Here is a 22947-nt window from a genome sequence, read left to right as displayed (position 1 = left end):
ACCTAGGAATCCAACTGACAGGAGATGTAAAGGACCTCTTCAAGGAGAACTACAAAGCACTGCTCAGTGAAATAAAAGAGGACACAAACAAATGGAAGAACATACCATGCTCATGGATAGGAAGAATCAATATCGTGAAAATAGCCATACTGCCCAAGCTTATTTATAGATAGATTCAATGCCATCCCCACCAAGCTACCAATGAGTTTCTTTACAGAATTGGAAAAAACTGCTTTAAAGTTCTTATGGAACCAAAAAAGAGCCCGCATCTCCAAGACAATCCTAAGTCAAAAGAACAAAGCTGGAGGCATCACGCTACCTGACTTCAAACTATACTACAAGGCTACAGTAACCAAAACAGCATGGTACTGGTACCAAAACAGAGATATAGACCAATGGAACAGAACAGAGTCCTCAGAAATAATACCACACATCTACAGCCATCTGATCTTTGACAAACCTGAGAGAAACAAGAAATGGGGAAAGGATTCCCTATTTAATAAATGTTGCTGGGAAAATTGGCTAGCCATAAGTAGAAAGCTGAAACTGGATCCTTTCCTTACTCCTTATACGAAAATTAATTCAAGATGGATTAGAGACTTAAATGTTAGACCTAATACCATAAAAACCCTAGAGGAAAACCTAGGTTGTACCATTCAGGACATAGGCATGGGCAAAGACTTCATGTCTAAAACACCAAAAGCAACGGCAGCAAAAGCCAAAATTGACAAATGGGATCTCATTAAACTAAAAAGCTTCTGCACAGCAAAAGAAACTACCATCAGAGTGAACAGGCAACCTACACAATGGGAGAAAATTTTTGCAATCTACTCATCTGACAAAGGGCTAATATCCAGAACCTACAAAGAACTCAAACAAATTTACAAGAAAAAAAAACAAACAACCCCATCAAAAAGTGGGCAAAGGATATGAACAGACATTTCTCAAAAGAAGACATTCATACAGCCAACAGACACATGAAAAAATGCTCATCATCACTGGCCATCAGAGAAATGCAAATCAAAACCACAATGAGATACCATCTCACACCAGTTAGAATGGCAATCATTAAAAAGTCAGGAAACAACAGGTGCTGGAGAGGATGTGGAGAAATAGGAACACTTTTACACTGTTGGTGGGATTGTAAACTAGTTCAACCATTATGGAAAACAGTATGGCGATTCCTCAAGGATCTACAACTAGAAGTTCCATATGACCCAGCCATCCCATTACTGGGTATATACCCAAAGGATTATAAATCATGCTGCTATAAAGACACATGCACATGTATGTTTATTGCAGCACTATTCACAATAGCAAAGACTTGGAATCAACCCAAATGTCCATCAGTGACAGACTGGATTAAGAAAATGTGGCACATATACACCATGGAATACTATGCAGCCATAAAAATGGATGAGTTTGTGTCCTTTGTAGGGACATGGATGTAGCTGGAAACCATCATTCTCAGCAAACTATCACAAGAACAGAAAACCAAACACCGCATATTCTCACTCATAGGTGGGAACTGAACAATGAGATCACTTGGACTCGGGAAGGGGAACATCACACACCGGGGCCTATCATGGGGAGGGGGGAGGGGGGAGGGATTGCATTGGGAGTTATACCTGATGTAAATGACGAGTTGATGGGTGCTGACGAGTTGATGGGTGCAGCACAGCAACATGGCACAAGTATACATATGTAACAAACCTGCACGTTATGCACATGTACCCTAGAACTTAAAGTATAATAATAATAATAAATAAATAAAAAAAAAGAAACATGTCGTTTGTTATTTTATGTTTTTCATAGTTTCGATGTAAAATTTGTTTTCTTGACAATAAATTTGGAAAGCATTGTGAATTATATAAATATATCACATAATATTACGTCTGAAATTTGAAAATCAAAATCACTTCTAATTTTTATTTTAAAGCTAGGCATATTAATCATAAAAACTATTTGAGTTTGCAGGATAATCCTTAACTATTATTGAATTGTGAGATGTATTTGCAAAAGTTAAACCCTTCAGCTGAATCTAAGCTGAAAGTTTTTTTCTGACACAGAGCAAGTAGTATGATAATATGTTTAAAATTGTGACTTGCGAAGGGGTGTGTGTGCGTGTGTGTGTGTGTGTGTGTGTGTGTAGTGGGGGGAGAGAGAGAAGAAAGATAATTTTTACTAAGAAAATGATAAAAATAATGTCAGACAGTAGAACAAACATGATTTGACAATGATTTCAGGAGCTACACAGGATATCAATAAAGAAAAAGAGAAGGTCCGGCCGGGCGCGGTGGCTCAAGCCTGCAATCCCAGCACTTTGGGAGGCTGAGACGGGAGGATCACGAGGTCAGGAGATCGAGCCCTTCCTGGCTAACACGGTGAAACCCCGTCTCTACTAAAAAATACAAAAAACTAGCCGGGCGAGGTGGCGGGCGCCTGTAGTCCCAGCTACACGGGAGGCTGAGGCAGGAGAATGGCGTAAACCCGGGAGGCGGAGCTTGCAGTGAGCTGAGATCCGGCCACTGCACTCCAGCCCGGGCAACAGAGCAAGACTCTGTCTCAAAAAAAAAAAAAAAAAAAAAAAGAAAAAGAGAAGGTCCATGATGAAGGTACTATGACTTGCCACTGTCCCCACTATTTCAATTGGCGCTTGTGAATAAATCTCTTCTCCTTACCTGAGATTCATGAGAAATGTTTTACCCAAAGAAAAATGACATTTAATGGAAAATGTTTATGAGCATTAAAATACAAACTATTTATAATAATAATATCAGAGATTATATAAAATATGATTATCAACCTTGATTATTTTAAGTAATTATGGATATGTTTTTTATTCTATATATGTAATATTCAGTGTATTGTTATTGTAATTTTAAAGACAGTCTGTTTATGTAATTACAAACTAGCATGCTATGCCAAATACTGTGAAATTAATTACTGAATGAAATATTTATAAACATCCCCAAATTAATAGTGTATTTCAATAATGCTATATACTTCATAAGCTTTTCCATATATTGCATTGTATTTATCATAACAACTTTGTTAGCTATTCAAAACAGAAAGACAGTCTTTAGAAGGTTCATTGAGTTGCCCAATGTCTCACAATTTGAGGAAGATTTGGCTAATAACCCAACCTCTGTCACCTACTTAAATGGCACCTGATCCTGCATCACACCATATGACAAAACATATATATTTAGTGATAGTGTCACTAAGCACACATCATTTAGGACATGAGAAAAGTGATGGTGCTTAATGATGCAATGCAAATTCAACAAATCCACATGAAAAAATAGGCATAATTTCAGGCATCATTTCATTATCAGGATTTATTCATTCAGAAAATGCTTATGAAGGAACTTACTGCATGTTGGCTCCATTGCAGGTATTAGAAATGCTATAAAACAAATCAAATACACAAGTATCTGCCTTATAGAATGCATATTTTATTGGAAGAAAAAGGCACTGAAGGAAAGATAAGTCAATGTATTGTACTGGATAGTTGTACGTGATAAGAATTAATCATAATAAAGCAGAGAACAGGAAGCTTAAATATAACAGAGTGACGAGAACCTTACTAAAAGATTTGAGTGAAAACTCAAAGGGATGACACCTGATGAACCAATAAGTGTTCAACTGGAGAAAAAGAAGCAGTAGGTGATATATATTGAGAGAGTTATTGCAAGAAATTGCGTTATGAACTGTGAGGGCTGGCTAAGAAAATCTGGATTAAATAGAGTAGGCCATCAGGAAGGGCACTGCAGATCTCTTGGACATAAGAGCTAAAGCTGTTAACCAAATACAAAATTTATTTTTCTGGGAAGCCTCCATTCTGTTCTTAAAGTGTTTCAACTTGTTAAATCAGACCACTTAGATTATTGAGGTTAATCTCTCTTATTTAAAGTTAGCATGTTATGGGCTTTAATCACATTTAGAAAATATATTCACAGCAACAGTTAGATTAGTGTTTGACTGGTTAACTGGGAACTGTAGTCTCACCACGTTGATGGACAATATTGACAAACACACTGGAGAAATAAAATTCTAGGCAGAGGAATGTGTTAGTGACAAAATTCTGAAGGAACACGTCTAGCTTATTCCTGGAACAAGAGGGCCATGTGTTTTGGATGTTTTAGTAAGTCCATGCTGCTACAACAAAATATTACATACTGGATTCTTTATAAACATTGTAAACGATGAAATTTACTCCTCACAGTTCTGGAGGCTGGTTGGAGTCTGGTGAGAACCTACTTCCAAGTTGCAGACTGATCATTTCTTGTTGTACCCTCATGTGGCACAAAGAGAATGAGAGAGCTCTCTGCGGCCCCTTTTATAGTGGCACTAATCCCATTCTTGAGACGTCCACTCTCATGACCTAATCACCTCCCAAAGTTTCTACCTCCTAATACCATCACATTGTGGCTTGGATTTCAACATATGACTTTTGTGGAGACATAAACCTTCAGTACATTTCAGATCAAATGAGTGACACGGAGAATGGTGGGAAATTAAGTAAAAGGGAAAACTAAATGGCTCGATGAATGTAGCGTCTTCTGGGTTATAGTAAGAAGTTGACTTTATACTCTCACATTAGACATTGCAGGGTGCTGAGAAGAACTGATATGATCTGAATTATACTTTATGTTATCACTCTAGCCTCACTGTTCAGATTAGACAAGGACAAATGCATTGGGAGGCTAGACAATAACTCATGATAGCGGTAAGAATGATGTGGAGTTTAAATATTCTAATTGTATTTTGAAAGCAGAGCCATAAATATTTGCTGATGGGCTGCATAAGAAATATGAGAAAAGTGTAAAACTAAAAGTCATTCCAATATTTTGGCTAGAGCAACCATTAGCCAAGAAAGGCAAGACTTTGTGAACTTTATTTAGCAAAAGTCAGAAGCTCAGTTTTGCATTTGTAGCATGTCAGATGCCTATTAACTATCTAAATTAAGATGCTAGATTGGTGGTTGTATATATAGGTCTGCAGTTCAAATACTGTATCCCAGTTGAAATTCGTCAGCTTAAAAATAGAGTTTAAAATTGTCAGTGTGAATGAGAAAATGGTAAGAAAAATAAGACATTAATGTATATGTTTTAGATTTTTAACTTGTCCTTATTTTGTTATTTTTTAAACCTTTTATGGCTTCTGATTGATTTTCAAGGTATCATGCATACATAGTAATTTGAAATGTTCTATATTGTATAAAATGATATAAAAATCACTCATAATCTCACCACTCAGGTCATGAATAATATTAACTTTTTGACATGGTTTCTTACAAATTCTCTCTATACATTTTATTTTTTCAATGCCTTGAAGTCATAGAATATATGAATTTTTCTAATAATGATTATTTTACTTAAAATTACATTTAAATATTACCTTTAATAGCTGTATAATATTCTATTTTATGTAATAGTTAACTCTTCAGTCAATGTTCTGCATTTGCTTCTTTATTTCTTCTGTGAAATGAATATAGTTGCAATGATTATTCATTCATAGCTATAAAAGTTTAATTATAGTTATATATTATAATGGATTGTTATATAAATTTAGTCACAATTTTCACCTACTCAGTAACTGACAGAAGAATTTGATAGTATGTTTTATGGTCTTGTTAATCTGAAATTCTAGTTCATAAATGAAGATCAACATTTTAAAGTGTGTTAAGTAACAAAAACACACACAAACCAGAAATGTGTGTGTTGTAAATGAAAAGAAATAATCTCTTTTCAGCAAAAGTAGCTATCCAAAGTGATTAGAATAGCCTGATCACTGCAGCAGAATGATAGAGAATCTGTGTAATTTAGATGGCCTACTTCCTAGAAATAAATGAGAAAAGCTGCTTAAATATGTGTATCACCTAAGATGGGGAAATGATGTTTAGACACTTTTTTATCTTCCTATTTCATGACAACAAAAGCTCTCAAACATCTTCAAACCTATTCTCACTAGACATGCATCTAAGGCCTAATTCTCAAAACACCAATTTTTGAGCTTTAACCTACCAAGGAATCTCCATCCCTAGTGAGCAATTTCTACTTTTGCAAAATGGCAGAAAATGTCACATTTGACAACTACTTAGAAAACTTAGTTTCACTCAAAAGAGGGCTATTTGTGAAAGAAACACATACTGAAGCCTGTTAAAGTCTAAAATGAGATTGAAAACAAGTCTTTTTGAGCTGCTTGAGATCTTTTCACTCTATTGCCCTTTGGTTTCCTACATCATTATTGTTTTGGTTTTGCTGAATACTATTTCTTTTCTCATCTAACTGCTGGTTCCTGTGACTTTGATCTTTGCATAAAAGCATCTAATCTATGATGAGTCAGTTTAATTTGGTGCTTTATCCAGGAAATCCTTTTTTTTCAAATTTTAAATTGTATTTTAGATTCTTACCTATATGATGGCATTGGTATTTTCTCATCAACTTGTGGGATTGTTTTAATGGGGTTGTTGCTGAATAAGTGGCAGGTGAGCAAATAATTGCTTCCAAAATAATTAATTTCCTATAATCTACCTATATATAAGGGGTACGATGTTTCTTTGATGATACCCACAGTTCTGAAAATAAACAAATGCAAAAAAAAATGAACATTATTAATATCTAATTGCAAATAATACATATCAAAACTAAAGCCTGGGAAGTCATTTTAATGTAAATATCAGTAAAGCCAAAAAATCAAGACTCATGGATTTAAATAAGAAATCAGTTTAAAGAGATACATATTCTCTAGCAAAATTTTCTTCAGGAGAAAATGAAATGCTTATGTTAGATACTATACATGTTAGCTCTCTTATTAGTTTATCTACATTGTTAGTAATACAATCTAGTTTAAAATGAGAAAACTTCTGAATCTGTCCTTTGGTAAAACCACCTCAATTTAAACTGAAATACTTTCAAAAAGCTAAGGTGAAAACCAGAAGAGACCAAAATAAGGCCAATTATCCCAGCAAACAAGGTGGGCACACAGATTAATTTAAATTTTCATGGGCTTAGATGACAGTTGCTTCATAATATTAGTATAATTTAATTCTTCTAGTATAGTACACTGCTACATAAGACTCATATTTTATGGGAAAAAATAATGCTATGTTTTTTAAGAAAAATCATTTTGTTTCAAAAATGAAAACTGTTTTTTAAATTAAAATAGGCTTGTCCCTTTGAAGAGGCAAATCTTAGCAGGAGAATCTAGAGTTTATTAATTATGTTATTAAAAGCAGAACAAGGAATGGTTCATGAAAGCAAAAGAGAGAAGCTAGCTATAAGAGAGGAAGTAGCAGATTCAAGGGTCTGAATTTAGTTTATAAATTTGAATGAATTTCTTACATCAGCTGGTCATATTTGTATTACTTTTAAATGAGGGAATTAGGTTTGATACCTTCTAAGTATTTAAAATTCTCAGGTTTAGTAATCCCATGGAAACTGCTAAATGTTTGATACGATTTGGATCTGTGTCCCTGCCCAAATCTCACTTCAAATTACAATTTCCTGTGTTGGAGCTGGGGCCTGGTGGGAGGTGATTGGATCATGGAGGCTGTTTCTCAAGAATAGTTTAACACCACTCCCCTTGGTGCTGTTCTCCTGATGGTGAATTAGTTCTCATAATATCTGGTTGTTGAAAAGTAGGTAGCAACACCCACCCCAACTCTATTCCTCTTGATCTGGCCCTGTGACGTCCCTGCCTCCCCTTTGCCTTCTGCCATCGTTGTAAGTTCCTAAAGCCTCCTCAGAAACAGAAGCCCGTATGCTTCTTACACAGCCTGTAGAACCATGAGCCAATTACACCTTTGTTTCTTTTTAATTACCCAGTCTCAGGTATGTCTTTATAGCAATATGAGAACAGACTAATACAATCCTGTATTATTCAAATATCCAATGAAGAGGGGGTGAGATAGAGATGATGATGGTGGAGATTAAAGAGCTGGGATGTAGGTCAAGGAGCAGTGTTTCTTTCATAGAATCTGCCTTACATATTCACAAGCCAATCTATTGCTAGTGTTCTGAACATTGTAACCCACTCTGTAAATGGCAGTTATTAGCAGAGCATTTAGTCATCTTTGGAGTCTAAAATTATATATGTTATAATTTTAGATATAATATATCTTACATATATAATTTTAGATATATAAATATATAATATATAATATATCAATATGTAAATATATAATATATAATATATCATATATTATGTAATATATAATATATATCATATGTATATATATATAATATATATCATATTATATATTATAATATATACTATATATAATATATATATAATGTAATTAGAATGTAAACTTAACAACATTATATACCCAGTTCTTGGTGTATATCCAAGAGAAAAAAATTACTATCTTGAGATATTTGTACTTCCATATTCACTGCAGCATTATTTATAGTAGCCAAATATATATTATTATTTATGGTAGCCAAAATATATATATTATATATATATTTTGAGATGGAGTTTTGCTCTTGCTCCCAATCCTGGAGTGCAATGGCGTGATCTTGGCTCACTGCAACTGCGGCCTCCTAGATTCAAGCGATTCTCCTGCCTCAGCCACCCAAGTAGCTGGGATTACAGGTGCCTGCCAGCACACTCATCTAATTTTTTGTCTTTTTAGTAGAGACAGTTTTCACCATGTTGGCCAGGCTGGTCGTGAACTCCTGACTTCAGGTGATCCACCTGCCTCAGCATCCCAAAGTGCTGGGATTACACACGTGAGCCACTGCGCTGTGACTAAAATTATATTTTTATTGTTTAAAAGGGTTTGAAATTATTATTTCTGTGGTATTTAGACATCGAGGATTACAGCCATTGATAAAGAAAGTTCAAACTAGAACCAGTATTAGAACTAAGTACAGATGAACAAAAGAATTGAAGTTTGAATACTGGTTCTGATGATTAGTAAACATAAAATCTTCAGTAAATTATTTTCTCTTTGTAGACCTCATTATCCTCACCTATAAAATAGGAATAATAAGATCTGTAATAAAGGACTGTGAAACTCACATGAGATATTTATGAAAACATCTTTCACAAGTGCATATAGATGGATACTTCTTAAATTTTATTACATTCTCAACTTTTCTCTGACCTTCACCATCTCATCCGTTTGTCATAGATATCTGTTAAATCGACTTCACAAATATCTCTCACATCTCATCTTTTACTTTGTATTGCCAATAGTTTAGTTTGAGCCTTCATTACTTATTTTAAACTGAGAATGTAAACTAACAACATTATATACCCACTTCTTGGTATACATCTAATAGAAAAAAATTACTATCTTGAGGAGATATTTGTACTTCCATATTCACTGCAGCATTATTTATAGTAGCCAAGATATGGAAACAGCCAAAGTTTCCATTGATGGATATATTTGTGTGTGTGTGTGTGTGTGTGTGTATTTATGCACAAATGCATACATACATATAGATGCACATGCATACATCATTTCTTTATCCATTTTACATATTGTTATACATATGTAATGGAATACTATTCAGTCTGCAAGAAGAAAGAGATTCCGCTGTTTGCAGCAACATAGAAGAACTGGTAGTACATTGTGCTAGGTGAAATAAGCCGGACTCAGAAAGGCAAATGCTGTATGAGTTTACTTATATGTAGAAATTTTTCAAAAAAACTGGGTGCGGTGGCTCATGCCTATAATCTCAGCACTTTCGGAGAGTGAGACGGGGGATAGCTTGAGTATAGGAGTTTGAGACCAGCCTAAACAACATCAGGAGACCTCCTCCAATGTCAAGACATACTTGTAGAATCTCTATGAAGTGAGCACCATTCTCATAGAAATTTGTGAAAAATTAAAGACATAAAAGTTATGTAAGTTGTCAATAGTCCTTTAGGTTAGAGGAAACAATAAAATTTAGAACATCCATTTTGTTTTACCTTTGAAAATATCTACCATCTTGTTTATCAATTTCAGTAGAATTTCAGTAAAGTTCACCATTAGTATGTGAGATCAAAATCTTACATGAAAAACAGCTGACTATTAAAATACTTTGGTTTTGTTTAACATCAGTGATGGAGAAAAATATAAAAAGCTACTGTATGCTTTTTTTGCTTCCACTAGTTGCTCTTGAGAATTTGCCAGATTTTCAAAACGATCATCAAAAGTTAGCATTACTTTTTTTTAGAGTAAAACTTGTATTTAACTACTGACTACTGATTTTCAAGTTTCTGTTAGTTTCCATATAACCACATGCGCAGTTGTCAGATGTTTAAAGCAATCGAACTTACATTGATGAGACTTTAAAAGGATTTGAACATGCTGACTAATGTGGTTATTTCATGTCAAAAAATAAATAAATAAATAAATCTGCCCAATCTAGTTGAAGGAGAGAGAAAAGCAAATAACAAGAAGAGATTTTGATATTTCTCCAAAATAATGAGGGTGAAAATGAATACTGACTTCAAAACAAGAAGTATATTTTTAAATTAAGCCTTATCGCTTCAGCACAACCATATTGGCTACTGACTTTAGAGCAAACAGTTTATTTGTATATTAGAGTCGTAATGTAAAAGAGATAAGAATAAAACTTTGAAGACATAATAATCCTAGCCTCTGAATGCTCTAAAGAATTAGCCAGTACCCAGTAGGACATGGAGATACTCACAAATATATTCTTTATTTTTAAATCATGAGAAAACTAAAACAAAATATTACTAAAAAAGATTAAATTAAAATGAGCTTCTAGAAAATTCCTTACATTATACATCTAATACCGTTTTAGTTTGCAAAAACAAAGCTGAATTTATTTTTACATGTAAATATTATATTGCTATATCTAAGAAGAGAAGTCGTTAAACAAAGTTGTAATTTCTGATGAAATTCCAGATGAAAACTCATTTCTCAGGAAACTCTGAAGCATAAATTACACCCCATAGTGTCCTACCTAAAGGAAAAGGACCTGGGTTTTATAATCCCATATCTGTCAGTAATTGTTACATTGTGTGTTTCTATGTGTTATTCACTCTTTGAGGAACAGAGAAGATATTTAATAATTAGTATTACAAATGGGACATGAAATTGAGTGGAGTGTGTTCCCCCGCTTTATTCATTATTTCTCTCTCCCTGCCTTCCTCTCTTCTCTCTTTCTGTCACCCTCTCATAAGTTAGAAAGAATGTGCAAAAATATTTATTAAGTATCTGATGAGAAAAGGGGAAGTTCAAAAGACTCCGGAGGAAAGTGATAAATGACAGAGCAATATCCCTGAACAATTTAGAAGACAAAAATTAATGGTGAAATTGGCCCATAGAGAAAACTACCCTTGACTTTTTTTTTTTTTTTTTTTTTCCTTGGCAATGCTACTAATCTCTACTACCTCACTCTGCCTCTAAGCATTGCTTACTTTGTCGAATTCTGTTAGTGGCAAGAGTTCTGGCTCATTTTACATTTTAATACAGAAATATTTTCAGATTGATTTTCTTCTGGAAAAAAGTCTCACTATTCTGTAGAATTTAATGTATTATATGGGATTCCTGTGTTTAATTATTGATCATCCCATTTTTTCTCTATTTTAAAAATCACATGGCTCTCTCTGATACTGAAAATGCTCACTTTTCTTTTGTTTGTTGATTGTTTTTCTATTTTGTTTCTACTATTTTGTAGATTAAAATAGTATACTAGTTCTATGCAACTGTTTTTATGAAGACTATATTTCAGAAATATAACAATTTCTTTCAATCAATACCTAAATCCGATCCCTTTTAGAAAGGAGTTTTCTGGTAGATTCCTGTTACCTACCAAACATTTAGAAGTTTGGTTTTACAATTACATTAAAAAGGGTACTAATCCATTCTTTTTCTTCACCTTATAGAAATACACTAGATAAATAGTAATGGTTATTGGTAAGTAGCTTCTTTTATAGTATGTATTCTTATGAACTTTGTATTTTATTTCTACATAGGCTTTTCCAGTGTCATGATTCTAGAAATATTTATGTAGCTGTAATTTCTTAATGAAAATGTAGTTTGGAGTATGGAAAGCCATCTGACCTAGCATAAGAAATCTTTATCATCGTCCTTGATGCACTTATAACTACATCTATGACTTCAAACATATCACTTTATTTCTCTGGAATTCAGTTTTTCACTATTTAAATGATAATAATGCTTGATTTTTCTTAGAAGTAGGTCATTTCTTTCTTTCTTTTCTTTCTTTTTTTTTTTTTTTTTTTTTGAGACGGAGTCTCGCTCTGTCGCCCAGGCTGGAGTGCAGTGGCCGATCTCAGCTCACAGCAAGCTCCGCCTCCCGGGTTCACGCCATTCTCCCGCCTCAGCCTTCCGAGTAACTGGGACTACAGGCGCCAGCCACCTCGCCCGGCTAGTTTTTTGTATTTTTTAGTAGAGACGGGGTTTCACCATGTTAGCCAGGATGGTCTCGATCTCCTGACCTCGTGATCCACCCGTCTCGGCCTCCCAAAGTGCTGGGATTACAGGCTTGAGCCACCGCGCCCGGCCTAGAAGTAGGTCATTTCTATGGACAGTGAATGAAATTTGTGATTGAGGACCCCAGCAAAACTCTCTGTTAATTCCACCCATGTAGAAGAAAATTAAACCAGTATCGGGTCACGGGCTGAATGAAACATCTTTCTGGGTTACTGAAGAGATGGAGAAACACGTATTGTCTTGTGATATCCACGGACGGGCTTTACTTTCTCTCTGAATGAGAATGCAGCCTTGCTGATATTACATTGGTTTCAGAGAAAGGAAAGCCGGATATTTGAAAATGCTTAAATGAAAATAACATGTTTTCCCAACATTTCTTCTGATAAAGTGTTGTAAGCCCATATTTACATGATATGACAGTGTGTAAAAAATATTACATTGTTTTATCAACTCTGATAATTTCTCTCCGTGGATAAATCATCACACAGTTAGGGAAAATGACTACCAGGAAGAAGGAACTTCAGTTATTTCTTCTCCTCTATGTCATCACCATACTAAATTTATTTATTTTTTTAATCTGTGGCTTAAAAAGTTGGCTGTAACTGTATTTGTTTTCTTTCTGCCAAAGCATAATGTGCTTGAAATGCTGCAGCCAGAAGTGATACAATAGAAATAGACTTTGAAAAATTAAAAATGTCTGGTACACATTCAAGGCAAAGCATATACTCTTAGGGCTGGAAGACATTCAAGAAGATTCAAGAGTGAGGTGGGGGCATTGGGGAGATGTTGGTCAATGAACACACAATTTCAGTTGGGCAAGAGTAATAAGTTCAAGGTATCTATTGTGCATCATGATGACTATAGTTAATAACAATACATTGTACACTTTAAAAATTGCTAAGTGGGTGGATTTGAAGTGTTCTCACCATGAAAAAACAGTAAGTATGTAAGGTAATTTATATGTCAAGCAACTTAATTTATCCATTTCACAATGTCCATATACCAAAACATCATGTTGTACACCATGAATACATATAATATTTGTCAATTAAAAAATAAATAAAAATAAAAAAATTTGAGGTATCAGTTTTTTAGTATGTTTTCATGGCATTGATATTTGGAAATTCATCTACATATGTTATATGTCGAAAAAAAGTACTTACTGTATCAGTAATGAAAACATAATATTGTAAAGAAAAACATTTTTACCTGAGATTTACATTCCAACTAAAAAATTCCCTTTATATAGTAAGGCAAATCAAGATGTGCTTTTTAATCTGTAGAGGAGAAGCCTCTGTTTCTCCTCTACAGATTAAACTCAATAAACACCATTGAGAATGTCACTTGTGGGTGCACATCTTGAGAATTAATGGTGTAAAGATGGGGCAGTGGATTGAATTTGCTCACATAGATTAAGAAAATCTAAGATTCAATCCTCGGAGGTCATTGGGATGGAACCATAGTTATAAGATGAATTACCACCTGATCTGAATATTTTTATTTTGTAATTCACATTTGTGCTCTAGATTCCCAAATATTTCAGGGTCCTAGAAAAATCAGCATGTTCTACTGGCACCTCAAACTAGGCGTCTCTGTAGAAAATCTAGGCATTGACATGCCATTCTGTAAATAGAAGGTGCAGGTCCATTCGAAGAAGTTGCCAAAGCGCTCATGTCAGGGATAGGAATAGGAATTGTCAGCAGAGATAAATTTGAAGCAGAACTTTTATTGCAGCTTTGGAGTATGCTCTAGAAGAGTTAAGTATTTTGTGACAGACTTGAGAATATGGGAACTTCTAAATTCAAAATAGAATGTCGAACTGAAATTAGCTCCATATACTATTGAGTGTTAAAAATGCTTGTCACAGGAAATTGTTCAAGCTAATGTGATAATAGTTTAGACATGTCCATTAGCCTACCCACACCACTGGTTCAGCTATGATTTGAATTAAAATGCTCCTGTGTGAATATATACACAGAGCATTTGAAAGCAATATTTCCCTATTTTTTCTTTACTTCTGCAAAAATTCTGAATATGATTTTAGAATGGCTGTGTTCCCTAAGGGTGCCAGAATGCAACAGAGTACTTTATGGCTTATGTTTATTTTTTCTTTCCTTATGATAAATCATAGAATTACATTACTGAATTCACTAGCAAATTTGTCTAAATATAAAATATAAAGTGTGCTTTTGTCAACATTAAACCAATATATTATTGTCAGTAATATGCATTAATATTGCTGTGCACTTATGCAATTAGAATGAGTCAAGGTACTTTATACATATTAACTATGTACTATAAAGGTTTTATGCTATAACTATTTTATTTCAATAGAGGCCAAGCTCAATAAAAAATATATTACATGAATTTCTAAGGGAAGACCAGGTTGATTTATTATTATTATTATTATTATTACTATTTTTGAGACCGAGTCTCACTCTCATTCAGACTGTGCAGTATCCCCATCATGGTCCACCACAGCCTCAGACTCTTGGGCTCAAGTGGTCCTTCCGCCTTAGCTTCTAAAGTAGATAGGACTACAAGCCCATACCACCACATTTGGCTAAGTTTAGGAATTATTTGTAGAGATGAAGTATCACTATGTTGCTCAGGTTGATCTTGAACTCTTGGTCTCATGGGGGTCCTCCCATCTCAGCCTCCCAAAGCACTAGGAATACAGGTGTGAGTCCCTGCTCCTGGTCTGGTTTTTGATTTGGAAATTAAACTGGTCTAGAATTTTTAGGGGTAGTCATTCTTGCTTTTTTAAGATACATATTTTTGAGTTTTCGAAATACATTGTTATGTTAAATTAATTTATAGATTTGGCATTATTTTAGAAGTGCTTAAAAAATCAGACCACATTTGCACACAAATTAATTTACAAGAATGTATGCTCCATGAATGTGGAGTGTATACATTTAAATCAAACCTTCGACCCTGGACTTAAACTGTCTGTTACAGTTTTCTCCTCCTTAAAATGGTATTAATCAAATATACACATAATATTTTTGTGAAGATTAATTTATATATTAGTCTATTCTCATGCTGCTAATAAAGACATACCCAAGATGTGCCAATTTACAAAAGAAAGAGGCTTAATTAGACTTAAAGTTCCATGTGACTGGGGAGGCCTCACAATCATGGCATAAGGCAAGGAGAAGCAAGTCACATCTTACGTGGAATGTGCTAGGGTCAAAAAACAGAGCTTGTTCAGGGAAACTTCTCCTTATAAAACCATCAGATCTCGTGAGACTTATTCACTATTAAAAGAACAGGATGTGTAAGACCTGCCTCCATGATTCAATTACTTCCCACTGGGTCCCTCCTACAACATGTGGGAATTCAAGATGAGATTTGGGTGGGGACACAGACAAACTGTATCATTCCATCCCTGGCCCCTCCCGAATCCCATGTCCTTACATTTTAAAACCAATCATGCCTTCCCAGAAGTCCCCCAAAAGTCTTAACTCATTTCAGCATTAACTCAAAAGTCCATAGTCCAAAGTCTCACATGAGACAAGGCAAGTACCTTTTGCCTATGAGCCTGTAAAACCAAAATCAAGTTGGTTACTTCCTATATACGATGAGGGTACAGACATTGGGTAAACAGAGTAATTCCAAATGGGAGAAATTGACCAAAACAAAGGGACTACAGCCCCCCCAAAGCGCCCCTGCAAGTCTGAATTCCAACAGGGTAGTCGAATCTTATAGCTCGAAATGATCCCCATTGACTCCATGTCTCACATTCAGGTCATTCTGATACAAGAGGTAGGTTCCCACGGTCTTGGGCAAATCCACTTCTGTGGCTTTTCAGGGCACAGCCTCCCTCCTGGCTGCCTTCACAGGCTGCCCTTGAGTGTCTGTGGAGTTTCCAGGTGCACAGTGCAAGCTGTCAGTGTATCTACAATTCTGGGGTCTAGAGGGCAATGGCCCTCTTCTCACAGTGCCACTAGGTGGTGTCCCAGTTGGGACTCTGTGTGGGGGCTCCAACCCCACATTTCCCTTCTGCACTGCCCTAGCAGAGATTCTCCATGAGGGCTCCACCCCTGCAACAAACTTTTGTCTGGTCATCTAGACATTTCCATACATCTTCTGAAATCTAGGCAGATGGTCCCAGACCTCAATTCTTGACTTCTGTGCACCCGCAGGCTCAACAACACGTGGAAGCTGCCAAGGCTTTGGGTTTCCACCCTCTGAAGCAACAGTCTAAACTGTACCATGATCCCTTTTAGTCACAGTTGGAGTGGCTGGGACACAGGGCACCAAGTTCCTAGGCTGCACACAGCACAGGGACCCTGGGCCTGGCTAACAAAATCATTTTCTCTTAGGCTTCTGGGCCTGTGATGGAAGGGGCTGCCATGAAGACCTCTGACATGCGCATTTTCCCCATTGTCTTGGGGATTAACATTTGGCTCCTTCTTACTTATGCAAATTTCTGCAGCAGCTGGCTTCAATTTCTTCTCAGAAAATGTGATTTTTTTTTTCTACCACATTGTCAGGCTGCAAATATTCTGAACTTTTATCCTCTGCTTCCCTTATAAAACTGAATAACTTTAACAGCTCCCAAGTCACCTCTTGAAGGCCTTGCTGCTTAGAAATTTTTTCCGCCAGATACCCTAAATCATCTCTCTCAAGTTCAAAGTTTCATAAATCTCTAGGGCAGGGGCAAAATGCTGCCAGTCTCTTTGCTAAAACACAACAAGAGCCGTCTTTGCTCCAGTTCCCAAGAAGTTCCTCATCTCCATCTGAGGCCACCTCAGCCTGGACCTTTGTTTTCAGGCTGCTTATAAAGGCATACCCAAGACTTGGCAATTTATGTAATAAAGAGGTTTAATTGGACTTACACTTCCACGTGGCTGAGGAAGCCTCATAATCATGTCAGAAGGCAAGGAGGAGTAAGTCACATCTTATGTGCAAGGTGGCAGGCAAAAAAAAAAAAAAAAAAAAAAAGAGAGCTTATGCAAGGAAATTCCTTTATAGAACAATCAGATCTCATGAGACTTATTCACTATCACAATAACAACACATAGGCCGGGCACGGTGGCTCACGCCTGTAATCCCAGCACTTTGGGAGGCCGAGGCGGGCGGATCACAAGGTCAGAAGATCGAGACCGTCCTGGCTAACATGGTGAAAACCCGTCTCTACTAAAAATACAAAAAATTAACCAGGCGTGGTGGCAGACGCCTGTAGTCCCAGCTACTCAGGAGACTGAGGCAGGAGAATGGCGTGAACTCAGGAGGCGGGGCTTGCAGTGCACTGCACTCTAGCCTGGGTACAGAGTGAGACTCCGTCTCAAAAAAAAAAAAAAAGAAAAAAAAAAAAAAGACTCAGTAACAAAATAACAGCACAGGAAAAACCTGCGTCCATGATTCAATTACCTCTCACCAGGTCCCTCTCACAACATGTGGGATTCAAGATGAGATTTGGGTGGGGACACAGACAAACCATACCAATTTAGTTTCCAAAAAAAAGTGTTTACCCAGTACTTAGTATATAGTGCGCTTTTAAAAAAGTTGTTAATCTTAAAATCAGGAAGAGTTTATGGCATGTAATTTTTATTTAGTATTTATTTGCTGAGAAACATTTAGGCTCGTGCAAAAGTAATTGCAGATTTGGATCCCGAATTTTACATCATTATCACTAGGCTGAGGCAAATCTTTGTTAATCAAAACAGGAAATATTATAATCAACACATTTTTTGCCAGTGAGAAATAAATTTGTTTAATCCTGTAGCATAAAATTTATGCTTTGGGATTCAACAAACCTTTGGAAAGCATTTTCTGCATCATGCTGGTTGTGGAAGTGTTTTCCCTGCAAAAAGTTGAGATACTTGAAGAAGTGGTAGCTGGTTCGTGAGCAGTCAGGTGAATATGGCAGATAAGGCAAAACTTCTTAGCTCTATTCATTCAACTTTTGAAGTATTGGTTGTGCAACGTGCAGTCAGGCATTGTTGTGTAGAAGACTTAGGCCCCTTCTGTTGACCCGGACTTGCAGTTTGCGGAGCGTATCATCAGTTTGCTGAGCGTACTTCTCAGATGGTTTCACCAGGATTTAGAAAGCTGTAGTGCACCAGACCAGCAACAGACCACCAAACAGTGACCATGACCTTTTTATTCAGCACAAGTTTGGCTTTGGTAAGTGCGTTAGAGCTTCTTCTGAGTCCAACTATTAGCCTGGTCATTGTTGGCTGTCATATAAAGTCCACTTTTCATCGTGCATCACAGTTTGATTGAGAAATAGTTCATTGTTGTCGTATAGAATAAGAGAAGATGACACTGCAAAATGATATTTTTTCTTTTCTTTATTTTTTTTTACTCAGTTCATTATGCACCCATTTATCAAGCTTTTTCACCTTTCCAATTTACTTCAAATGCCAAATGACCGTAGAATGATCGACATTTATTTCTTAGGCAACTTTGTATAGTTGTAAGAGGATCAGCTTTGATTACTGCTCTCAATTTGTCCTTGTTAACTTCCAACGACTGGCCACAGCGTTCCTCATCTTCAAGGCTCTTGTCTCCTTTGCAAAACTTCCTGAAGCACCACTGCACTGTAGGTTCCTTAGTAGTTCCTGGGCCAAATGTGATATTGATGTTGTGAGGTGTCTCTGCTGCTTTACAACTGATTTTAAACTCCAATAAGAAAATCACTCAAACTTGTTTTTTGTTTGACATTATTTCCTTAGTCTAAAGTGAACATGAAGTCAACAGTAAGTAATAGTAATAAGTCATTAGCAAAAATCCATGAAGCAAGAAATGCACATTAAAATGATGTATGACATAATCACATTTATTTAAGAACGTATTCCAACATCAAATGGCAAATTCCAATAGAAAAACCATAATTACTACTAATAAACAAAATACCATGATATTAGATTTTTATCTATTTCAGAAATATCAAATCAGAAATATTCTGTAGCATAAATGGTTAATAGAGTCTAATTATATCTGCTGAACTTACATTTCCTGATGAATTCAAATTTATTATTCTGTTTTAATGTTTTTATTAGGAATATATATGTGTATATATATGCATAATCAAACACTTTTCTTGTAGATTGAATGACTGGCCCTGACTGCTCACCTGTCCTTGTATCCGTGTCTTTGCTATGGCCTCATAATGGATGTGTTTTCACCAACCCCCTGACATAGGGCTTGGTCATGTGACTTTCTTTTGAGATGGCATATGGGCAAAGCAAAAGGAGGCGTCAGCTCTTACGTGTTTCAGCTTTCCATGAAGAAACGCAACCTGTGCAGCTTGCTGATCTAAGGATTAAGACAGGCATGTGAAGCAGAGCTGCTCCAGCTGCCCACTAATCCAGAACATACAGTAGAACACACCAGTCTGCACAGCCCAAATGTCCCCTGGGTAAGGCCTGTCCTAACTGAGCCCTGCTGAGGCCATACATTCATTAGAATAAATTATTTTTTTTTAATCCATCAAGTTTTGAGGAGGTTTCTTACTTGGTATTGATAAAAATGTTTTCTAAATCTTACGTTCATAGGATAAACATGATGAAATTGTAGTTAATAAAGCACATTTTCTTTTCATACCTTCAAATGTCTGGCAAAAAATGCTAAAGGTGAAATAAATTGATTACAAAAAAAGGATGTGTCACAAAAATCAATGCACACTTAGAAAATTAAGTACTTTGTAGTTTAAAATAGATTTATTTCTCACAATTAAGTTGTATTTTTTTCTAACCAACATTTAACAGATAAGAACTTTTAGACCATCTTTATACATTAAATATCTAGATAGAATTATTATCATCTTCATTGGAACATGAGCTCCTTTAAAATATACTGAAAGCTTAGGAACTCACAGAGACCTCTCTCAGAGTATCAAGCAGAAAATGCAGAACTTGAATAAGTTAAATAAAGATAAGCTTCACCGGGGAAAGTACTGCATGTATTTGATGCTCAGATGCTGCTTCTTTACAAAGAGGATGAAAACAAAATATCTACCTTATCTTCTTTTTTAAATCTGAGAAGTTGGAAAGGATCTACTCTGTGGTCCACTTCTCTTCTGAACCTGAAAGAAGAAAGAACTTTTCTTAATAACTGAAATAGATAAGGGTTGATACAAAAGCTCAATCTGGAATGTTACAAGTGTGTAGGATTCTTGTAGTCATTTTTCTGCATCTACATTTACATTCTTACATTCTTGGGTGGTAAAAAGGAAGTATGAATGGCCACTGTCAGTTCATAAACTTGGACTTGAATGTTTACCCTGTAGATCTCAAAGGATTTCTGTGAGAATCAAAGATCATGTATGTATTGTTTTTGAAATGTATTTAACTGAAAGAAGAAGAATTATGAGAATTATGCAATTGGACATTTATCATATTTTCATCAAAATACAAAAGTCATGTTATTTTGAAAATAATTTCAGGTCTAAAATACCAATGTAATGTTTATAGCCACCTTCATCCAAACAATTTATTGGACTATTTTACCTTAATGCATAACATGTAACGCATATGCCTGATAAGATTGTGATTGCTAGGAAGAGCTTTATATTTTCTCGATGCTCTAGAATATCTCAAGTTATGTCAAAGCGCTTACTAAAATTCAAAGAATGAAATGAACACGTTTATTTACCTAAAATGTAAGAGTTGTCTATAAAATTTCGCAGTAGGTAATGTGTGGAGGGCAGTCTGCGGCAGAGAGAGGAGGCCATGCGGTGAGCCTTGGGGCAGGGCAGAGCTGGAATCCTGTTTCTGGTCTACTGCTTGCTATCTCTGTGATACTGGCACAGTAACCAAGGGAGTCATCTTTAATGAGAATAAAAATGTCATTACCTCACACAGATATGAGGTCTAGGCAAGGTGATTGAATTTAAGCCTAGCATTGCTTAACAAGTGTTATTTGCATTTCTCAATAAAACAATAAAAGCCAGTACAGTATTAAAATACTTGAAAATCTCTGGAAATATAAGTAGCAAAAACTCTTCAGGGCTTTTGCACTTCGTGTTCTCCCATTTACTGTAAAACCTTTTCCCCAGGTGGTCATATGGCTTCCTACTTTTCGTCAGTGAAGCTTGTGTTTAAATATGACTGTTGATTAATAGAGTCCTTTCCTGAGCAACCTTCAAAATAACTGTCGGCCGGGCTCAGTGGCTCATGCCTGTAATCCCAACATTTTGGGAGGCTGAGGGAGGAGGATTTCTTGAGACCAGCAAATGGAGATCAACATTGCACCATGCTTTCACCATGTTGATGAAATCCATGTTAATGGTGAAATCCAGCCTTTATCAAAAATTAAGAAAATGAAAAAAATTAGCCAGGCATGGTGACCTGTGGCTGGAGCCTGTGGCTCCAGCTATTCAGGAGGCTGAATTGGGAGAATCACTTGAACTCGAGGTTGAGGCTGCAGTAAGCCTTGTTCACTCCAGCCTAGGTGATGCAGTGAGACCTTGTCACAACAAACAAACAAAAAACAGAAAAAAGGTCCTCTTCTCAGAACTATTCTCTAGTTAACTATCACCTTTCATATTCCTCTTAGAATTAATCACCGTGTGAATCAATTCCCTTGGTTAGCATTTATTGCAGTATATATACTTAGTTGTATATATATTATATATACGTATTTTATGTATATATTATATATACATATTATATATATATAGCTAAGTTCTCACTAAAATATCTTTTTAAGAAATTGTTTATGTATCACATTTGATAAACAGGATCAAAATATTACATTAAATTGCCATTTTAACTTAAGGCAAAATATTTTCCTGACTTTTTTTGGAAGACTGTCTTAGCTAGGGCTGCCATCACAAAATACCATAGACTGGGTGACTTAAACAGCAGAGATTTATTTCTCACAATGTTGGAGGCTGGAATTCTAATCAATGTGTCACCCAATTCAGCGCCCGGTGAAGGCTCTTCCTGGCTAGCAGATGTACAAATTCTTGCTATGTCCTCACATTTCCTTTTCTCACTAGGTGCACTGAGCAAGGGGAAGGTCTTGGGGGAGAGGGGGCAGGGGAGAGAGAGAGGAAGAGAAAGAGATACCTCCTCCACTTAGTGAGCCACCAGTCCCATTATGGGGGTCCCACCCCCATGACCTCATCTAACTCTAACCACCTCCTAAAGCCCCCATCTCCAAATACTATCACACTCGGGGTTAGGGGTTCAACATATGAATTTGAAGACCATTCAGTAAATAACAAACATGAAAATGTTTTCATAAGTTTGTGTGTGTGTGTGTGTGTGTGTGTGTAAAAGCAATATACCTTCACAAGGTTTTTGTGTAAAACCTCAGTCACTAGTGCATTAGACATTACTTTAATTTCTACTGTTATATACTGTAATTTTCAATGCCTATGATTTTGCCAACTATTAATTCTAGAGTTTTAATTGAAGGGACATTTAAAACATTAAAATAATTTAAATTTTATTTTTATTGCATTGGCATTTCCTGGATGGTAATAATTTTATGTTTTAAAAATTGGGAGAAACTATTTATTATAGAGCTGACAGTCCACAGGTGGACAATTCATA

This window comes from Macaca thibetana, chromosome 1, assembly GCF_024542745.1.
Source record: "Macaca thibetana thibetana isolate TM-01 chromosome 1, ASM2454274v1, whole genome shotgun sequence".
In the NCBI taxonomy this organism is placed as follows: Eukaryota; Metazoa; Chordata; class Mammalia; order Primates; family Cercopithecidae; genus Macaca; species Macaca thibetana.
The sequence above is the reverse complement of the archived record's forward strand: the minus strand, read 5'-3'. Positions refer to the sequence as shown.